Raw genomic sequence first — 7,197 nt, forward strand, 5'->3', positions numbered from 1 at the left:
GATAGATAGATGATAGATAGATGATAGATAGATAGATAGATAGATAGATAGATAGATAGATAGATAGATAGATAGATAGATAGATGATAGATGATGGATGGATAATAACTCTCTTTTTCAAGAGAATGCAAAACCACGTGTGTGAGAACTACACATCCATGCTGAAGGAGCAGACTCCCACTCCATCAGTTTGGCATGTGTGTGGTGATAACTTTGCAGATGGCTCAGTGGGAAGGTGGATAAAGGAGCCACTTCATGATGGTGGCATCCCATAAGCGCCAGCAGCAGGCATTTATGTTGGAAGTAGGTCAAGGTGAGCCAGGCACACTTCACCTCGGCAGGCTTCCTTCCCAGCCTAGGGACATTCGAGGCTTGGCCACACCCTCGGAAGTGTCGCAATCATCACACACAAGCGAAGGCTGAAAGAGATGAAGGCTGGGAAGGACAGACTGTTGAATGGAAGACCGCACGGGGGAAGGGGAGCTACTGAAGTCTGGATGAACTGCAGAGCGTGGGATCAATATTGGTCCGTTAATTGTAACAGAATTAGAGAAGAGTCAGTGAGCTTCCAAACCAGTCAATAAAAACTATTGAACCTGCAGTGTGGAGAGCAGGAAGAGGAAGAAGCGAATGGAGCCTGGGCCTGCACAGATATGGCGAGGTCAGACACAGATGCAGAAGGAGGGAAGAAATAACACCAAACTCATTTCCTAGATGTGGTAAAAAGCCAAAAAAAAAAATTGAGAATTCCAGGAGCAGACCTTACACAGAACTGAGTTAAAGTAAAAACTCGCCAGGTTGGCAGCTGTTTATGTCCAGGGACAGAAGCTAGAGCGATCTGGGAGGGAGGAGTCCACTGAAGAAAACGCCCCCAGAGGGCTGGCCTGGAGGACTGGCAGGGCTGGTGTTGTGAAATAATCTTTTTTGTGCACTGTGAATATGTGTCTCTCAAACTGACCTAGTAAAAAGCTGAACTGCCGGTAGCTAGGTAGGATTTCCAGGGCAGAGAGAATGCTAGGAAGGAGAAGGGGTGAGAAGTCAGCCAGATGTGGAATGAGCCAGATACAAGAAACAGAATAGAGGTAAAAGACACACGGTAGAATATAGATTAATAAAAATGTGGTTTGAGTTAGAGTTATAAGGACTAGTTAGAAACAAGTCTAACTATCTTCAAAGCATTCACAGTTAATAAGAAGTCTTTGTGTGGTTATTTGAGAGCAGGCTGGTGGGACAGAAAAAGGCTGCCTGCAGTCTGGAGGGCATTTTCTAGACCGGTGATTGATGTGGGAAGACCCAGACCACTGTTAACAGGGCCTCCCATGGGCAGATGGTCCTAGAGGGTGTAAGAAAACAAACCGAGCAAGCCAAGAGGAGCAAGTCAGTAAGCAGCATTCCTTCATGGCCTCTGCTTCAGGTCCTGCTCCAGCTTCCTGCTCTGGCTTCCCTCAGTGAGAGATGTGCTGTGGAACCTTCCTCCCAGGACTGCTTGTGGATAGTGTTTCATCACAGAAACAGAAACCCTCACAAAGACACATTCCTATACACACAGTAGTCAGGGCCCTAAAATGAGGGGGGACACTCAGAACTCTGGGTTTTTATTATTAAGAACAAGTAGAATTTGTGCTATGAAAAGATCCCAAGTTCCAAGGCCATGTAGGCTACAGAGAAGTCTAAAGCCAGCCTGGATGAACTGGTGAGATCACGTCTCAGAAGAAACAGTAAAGAGGACCAAGGATGCAGCTCAGTGGGAGAGCACTGCGATGCTTGAGAGTTGCAAGGCATGGGTTCAGTCCCTCCCACACACAAACGTGGGTGAAATAGAACGTTTGGAGACCAAAAGGAATCAGAGATCTCATACCTGTCATGCCTGCTCTATTACAAAAGCCTGAAATGGGACCATTGCCGAGGTGGAGGGCAGAGAGCAAGGGGGAATGGCAGAGTACAGGAACCCTGAAGGGGGACATGGGTAAAAGGAGGGACTCTAATTAGGGAGGGGAGGGGGCCAAATACAGAGGACGGTGGAGGGTAAAGTAGCAGTGAGACCGTCAGAAAAGATCACAAGGCAACTCACTTCTAACTCTCTACCTAGATCACTTATAGCACATGGAAGTCTGGGTATAGACAAATATATATCGTTTAAGTGAAACTTTACCATCTGGGCTGATAATGCTCCCTCCAAGAGCCAAAGACTACATAAGAAAAAACTAACAGCAGGCATGAGAGCCCTCTTTTAGGTTGCTGACCAGCCTGTCCAAGAGACTCCCAAAACATTACAGCCTATCGCTGTCACCCTTAGTGACCCGCCAAGGGTGGAAGGTTAGCCCCTATTGCTGACAACATCATGTCTGACCCAGGGCCCAGAGGCCCCTGAGCTGCAAATGGCTTGAAAGCCTCCTCCCTGATGACTAATTTTCATGGAACCAGAAGATACCTTGCAAGCTTCCAAAGGATGGAGGCAACCAACAGCCCTACTGAGCTGTGATGCCTATGAACCCCAACCACCAGCATGGCACAGTAACCCTAAGTGCACAGAGTCTCACATACCTTGGTGGCAGACAGCAGCTCTCTAGACAGACTCAGACTCACTCGACAGGAGGGAAATTGTACCTGGCACTGGTAACCTTGTCATGAATTTTATAAGAGAACCTACAAAGCCGCTTTGCTAAACCGGCACAGCCCCTAACCACTTTCTGAATATTTGACTTTGTGTCCACAGATAAGTGCAGTTCTCAACCCTTGTCAGCAGACAGAGACCATTACAGAAAACCACAACCAACCAAATGCAGAGTTGCAGGGCCCAGTCTCCACTGAAAAATCTACAACATAACTCCTAAGCCTTAAGGCCCATAGCCCAGGGAGACATCCTATCAACCTGAGTCATCAAAAGTCACAGGAGATGTGGATACTGAGGTCAGTTTGGGGAACAAGGGCATATTTCCGAAGAAGCTAATTATGAGAGTGACAGGCTCCGAGCCTGAGGCATGGGTTAGAGTATCTGGAGGATGAGAACCACTACCAGGAGCTCAGAGGGAAAGATGCCGCTTTTGGCGGGGGAGGGGGTGAGAGCTAGGATAGAATGGCCCCCAGGTAGGAGATGGCCCAGGCCACACTAGTAAGGCCTCGTGGCACTTAGGCCTGCCTCCCAGGTATGTTCCTTCCACAGAAGGTCTCCTTCAGTGTGTATATAGTACCTGGGCCTTGGCATTCTGGGGGGAATAAAGGTGAGGCAGGTCCCAGTTTAAACTCATATCCCTTGGGAACCCTGGACAGGGAGCCAAAGACAGAGACCCAAGTAAGCTGCCTTGCACTGAGGGGCAGGCTTCAGTCTGCGTGTCTATGCAGATCCCAGGACTGGGGATTCCCTCAGGGGGAGCACAGAGAGGAAATGGGGGACCCTGGGCCCTTTGCACATACTGGGGATGGGAGTCTTGAATAGGAGAGGCTGGGGGTCTGCTCTCACTCCACCTAGAGAGCAGTCAAGAGCCTCATCAACCCAGGATACTGTCCCTCATGGACTTGGCAAGTTCACAGTCCAGAGAGCAGTTCCAGAGGCTTCCAGGATGAGGGGAGGATGATGGGAAAGATTATCAATTTCTCCCATATGGTTATTGCCCATTTGTCTGAGTTCTTTAGAGAACTGTCTGTTCGGTGCCTTTGCTCATTTATTGATTTGATTGTTTGTGGGTTTTGTTGTTGGGTTTTTGGAGACCTTTATGAATTCTAACTTCTCGCAGACACAGCCGGCCAGGATTTCGCTCCCTTCACTCCGGCAATCCTTCTCTGTGCAGGACCTTTGTCATCGGACACAATAGCTTTTGTCGACTCTCCCTATTGTCCCCTGAGCTATTGAAGTTCTAACCAGGAAATCTTTGACTGCACCTCGTCTTGAAGTGCTTTTGCTTTGCTCTCCTCTTTGATCCCTTCTGAATTGATTTCTGTACAAGGCAAGAGAGAAGATCTCGTTCCATTCTTCCGTGTGTGGCTATCCAGCTTCCTCGGCACTGTTTGCTGAAGAGGCTCTTTTCTTCCATGTATGTGTTTAGCACAGTTGTCAAAAGGCAGGCGGTTGTAGCTGCGTGGGCCTATTTCTGGGTCTGCTGTAAGCCCTGGTCTGGTGTCTGATCCTAAGCTTTTGTTATAGACACTCTGACACCTCTGGCACGGCTTTCTTCTTACAATTGCTCTAGCTACCAGGGTCTTCTGTGCTTCCACGTGGATGTTAGCATTCTTTTTCTAGATCTGTGAATATCATCAGAGTTTTGGTAGACATTGCACTGAGTCTGTAGGTCATTTTCGGATGTGCATCTTGGGGTGCAAAGATTTAGCCCAGCGTAGATCACTTGCCCGGCAAACGGAAGGCCCGGGTTTCATCCTCAGCAAGCGTTTATACGTATATAAGAAGAAAAGTTTCTGAAAAGAGCTGCACCTTCCAATGGACTGCTGCCTAGCAGAGCTGGACTGCCTGATGCTGCTGGTTGTTCTTAAAAGTCTGGATTTATGACTGTCTGTGTCCTCTTACTACAGAGATTTTATGAAACTGCTTTCACTCGGGAACATGGAATCTGGGGAAAACAAACTCTGTGTCCCTGGGGCCACAGTCACTCATGTTTGGCTCCAGAGGCGAGAGTTGGTTTTTATACAGACGGTAATGGTGCCCGAATGAAGCACTCCAAGAATGATCCGCTTTCCATAGAACAGGTCACCCAGATGGAAGGGACATCTCTGCGACATGGACCCCTTGTGTCCACAGCCTTCGCAGGGGCTAGCTGCCTGGTGGAGTTTGGTGCTTGCTTTCTGCTTCTCGCTAGGGCATTTGTTATTTATTCAGAGTGGTTTGATAGGACCCTGCTTGGCAGATGCCTCGTTGAGGTTTGCGTTCAAGGCATTTGATCTACGGCATCTTCCCTGTTTTGAAATTGCTTCGGTTCTGAGAGTCGGTTTGTTTTTCTGTTTGTTGGCATCTGGTTCGCTATGGTCGCTAGCCGGCTCTCTTGTTCCTCCAGCCCCACCTCCCGTGTCTAATTTAAGGAAGGAGACAATGTCTGGAGAAAAACAAATAGATGTTCGGTACTGCCGCTGGTTTTATGTTTAGTGTGTTAATTCAACGCGTAAGTATTTAAAAAATGGGAAACTCCAACTGAAGAGAAGTTGGCTTCAGCTTCCCTCAATGGGCAACATTTATTATCTCCAAATTGGTTTATTTTGCATGCTTAACTAAAAATCCTAGGCAATAAAAAGTTTTAAATCACAAACAAGCAGCCTGCTTTAATTGGGATTTAAAATCATCTAAAAAAAGAAATGATAAAATAAGTCCTTTACAAAAGCAACAGTAAGAGCTCTAAAGACTATACGTGAGTTAAAAAGGAATGTCGCAAATAAATAAGAAATTAATTAGAGGCTCCATCAAAACTAGAGATAAATCCTGGGATTAACTCCCCTCCTGTCTCTTTCTCTGACCTTCCCTCATCCTTCTTAATCTCCTAACAGAGCAAAACTCTCTACCAAGGAAAATTTGTGAGCTGCTGTAAGATAACAGTTAGAGAAAACTCAGGCCACCTGAGCCTTGACAACGACCAACTATGGGGCAAATGGCTCTGTGGGGCAGGCACATGCTACCTGAAACAAAGTAAGAGTCGGGCTGACATTGCCAGAGGAAGGAGCTTGTACCCCAGACTGACAGAGGCCCGATGCCTGGCCCAAGAGTCGGTGCCCTTTGTTTCTTTCCCTTTCTGTTGGACACCCAAGAAGGCATGGGGAATATTAAATTATCACCATAAACTAAAGAAATAAAAGTTTGGGTCTAAAGTAACATTAAGAAAAATATTTCTCACTGGGCAGTAGTGGCGCATGCCTCAACAAAAAAAAAGACATTTTTCTTTCTCTGCTCTTTACCTCTTAAGAGGAAAATGTAGCGGCTTACGTCCACGAAAACCGCTGCCTCTATCTCTTATGCTACTGAAACTCGTTACATCCCAAGGAGATAAAAATATAAACTTCAGGGATAAAGAGATGGTTCAGAAGTTTGGAACAGTGGCAGACCTTTCAGGGGACCGGGGTTCGGTTCCTAACACACACACACACACACACACACACACACACACACACACTCGGTTCTGTAACTCCAGTTCTCTGGGATCCGACATCCTCCTGATTCCCGCAGGCATTACACACACCTGATGTGCTTACATACAAGCGGGGAGACATTCTTAAAATTAATTGAACAAAGAATGGTGTAACAGATTTGTGGCTACTTTACAGTTGTTTCATTTTTTTCATTAAATTTTATTATTTGTTATTTTATCTTTTACATGTCCAATTAAAATGCACATGAGCGTATTTATAAATGCCTGTGCTGGGTGATAGAATAACAGGCCTGGTAAATATGCACTGCCTTGTAAACTTGGGAACTCTAAACATCTTAAAACCTACTCAAATGGTAAGTTAGGGTCTATTAAGTGTTCATAAAACTTTAAAACTTCTTCAATCTATTTGAATGATATCTTTGGGTGTATTAAGTGTTTCATAGCCTCTAAAATGCCATTTGTTCATGAAAACTGGTGTTCACTGGAGTCACAAAATAAAAGGTTCAGTAAGTTATGAAATTCAATGCTGTAATCAGGTTCCAAATTATATATAAATAAAAGATATAAAATAAATATATATAAATATAAATTAAAATTTTATTTTATTTGTGTAACAGTCATGGGTAACATAAAAATCATATAATTTCTTTTCTGGCAATGTTCTTAATACAAAATTGTTAAATATAAAATTTTTATTTGTTTGTCAAAGATCTTTGTGTTGTGTCCTTTCAACAAGGAGATTACAAGAGATGTAACATGAAGTAAAGGAACATTCACAATCTAATTTTTTGGTTTTTAGACAGGGTCTCACTATGTAGATCTCATTGGCCTGGAACTCACAGAGATCCTCCTGCCTCTGCATCCCAAATGCTGCGTTTGAAGGCATGTGCCCCACCACAGTTAGCCCCAAAATCTAAGTTTTCAAAGTTCTTATCCTAACTTTTAAAAAAACCCTAGATTGTATTCTTCATGTTTAATCTCTTCCCACTGACCAAAGCTTTGACTTGTGAGGTGACCACTGCCTCGACAGCAAGGAAATTCCCTTTGGGCTGTGGGATAGCTCAGCAGCTAAGATTATGTACTTCTCTTACAGATAGCGGGAGTTAAGTACTAG

This window comes from Microtus ochrogaster, chromosome 1 (assembly GCF_000317375.1).
Source record: "Microtus ochrogaster isolate Prairie Vole_2 chromosome 1, MicOch1.0, whole genome shotgun sequence".
Taxonomy (NCBI): Eukaryota; Metazoa; Chordata; class Mammalia; order Rodentia; family Cricetidae; genus Microtus; species Microtus ochrogaster.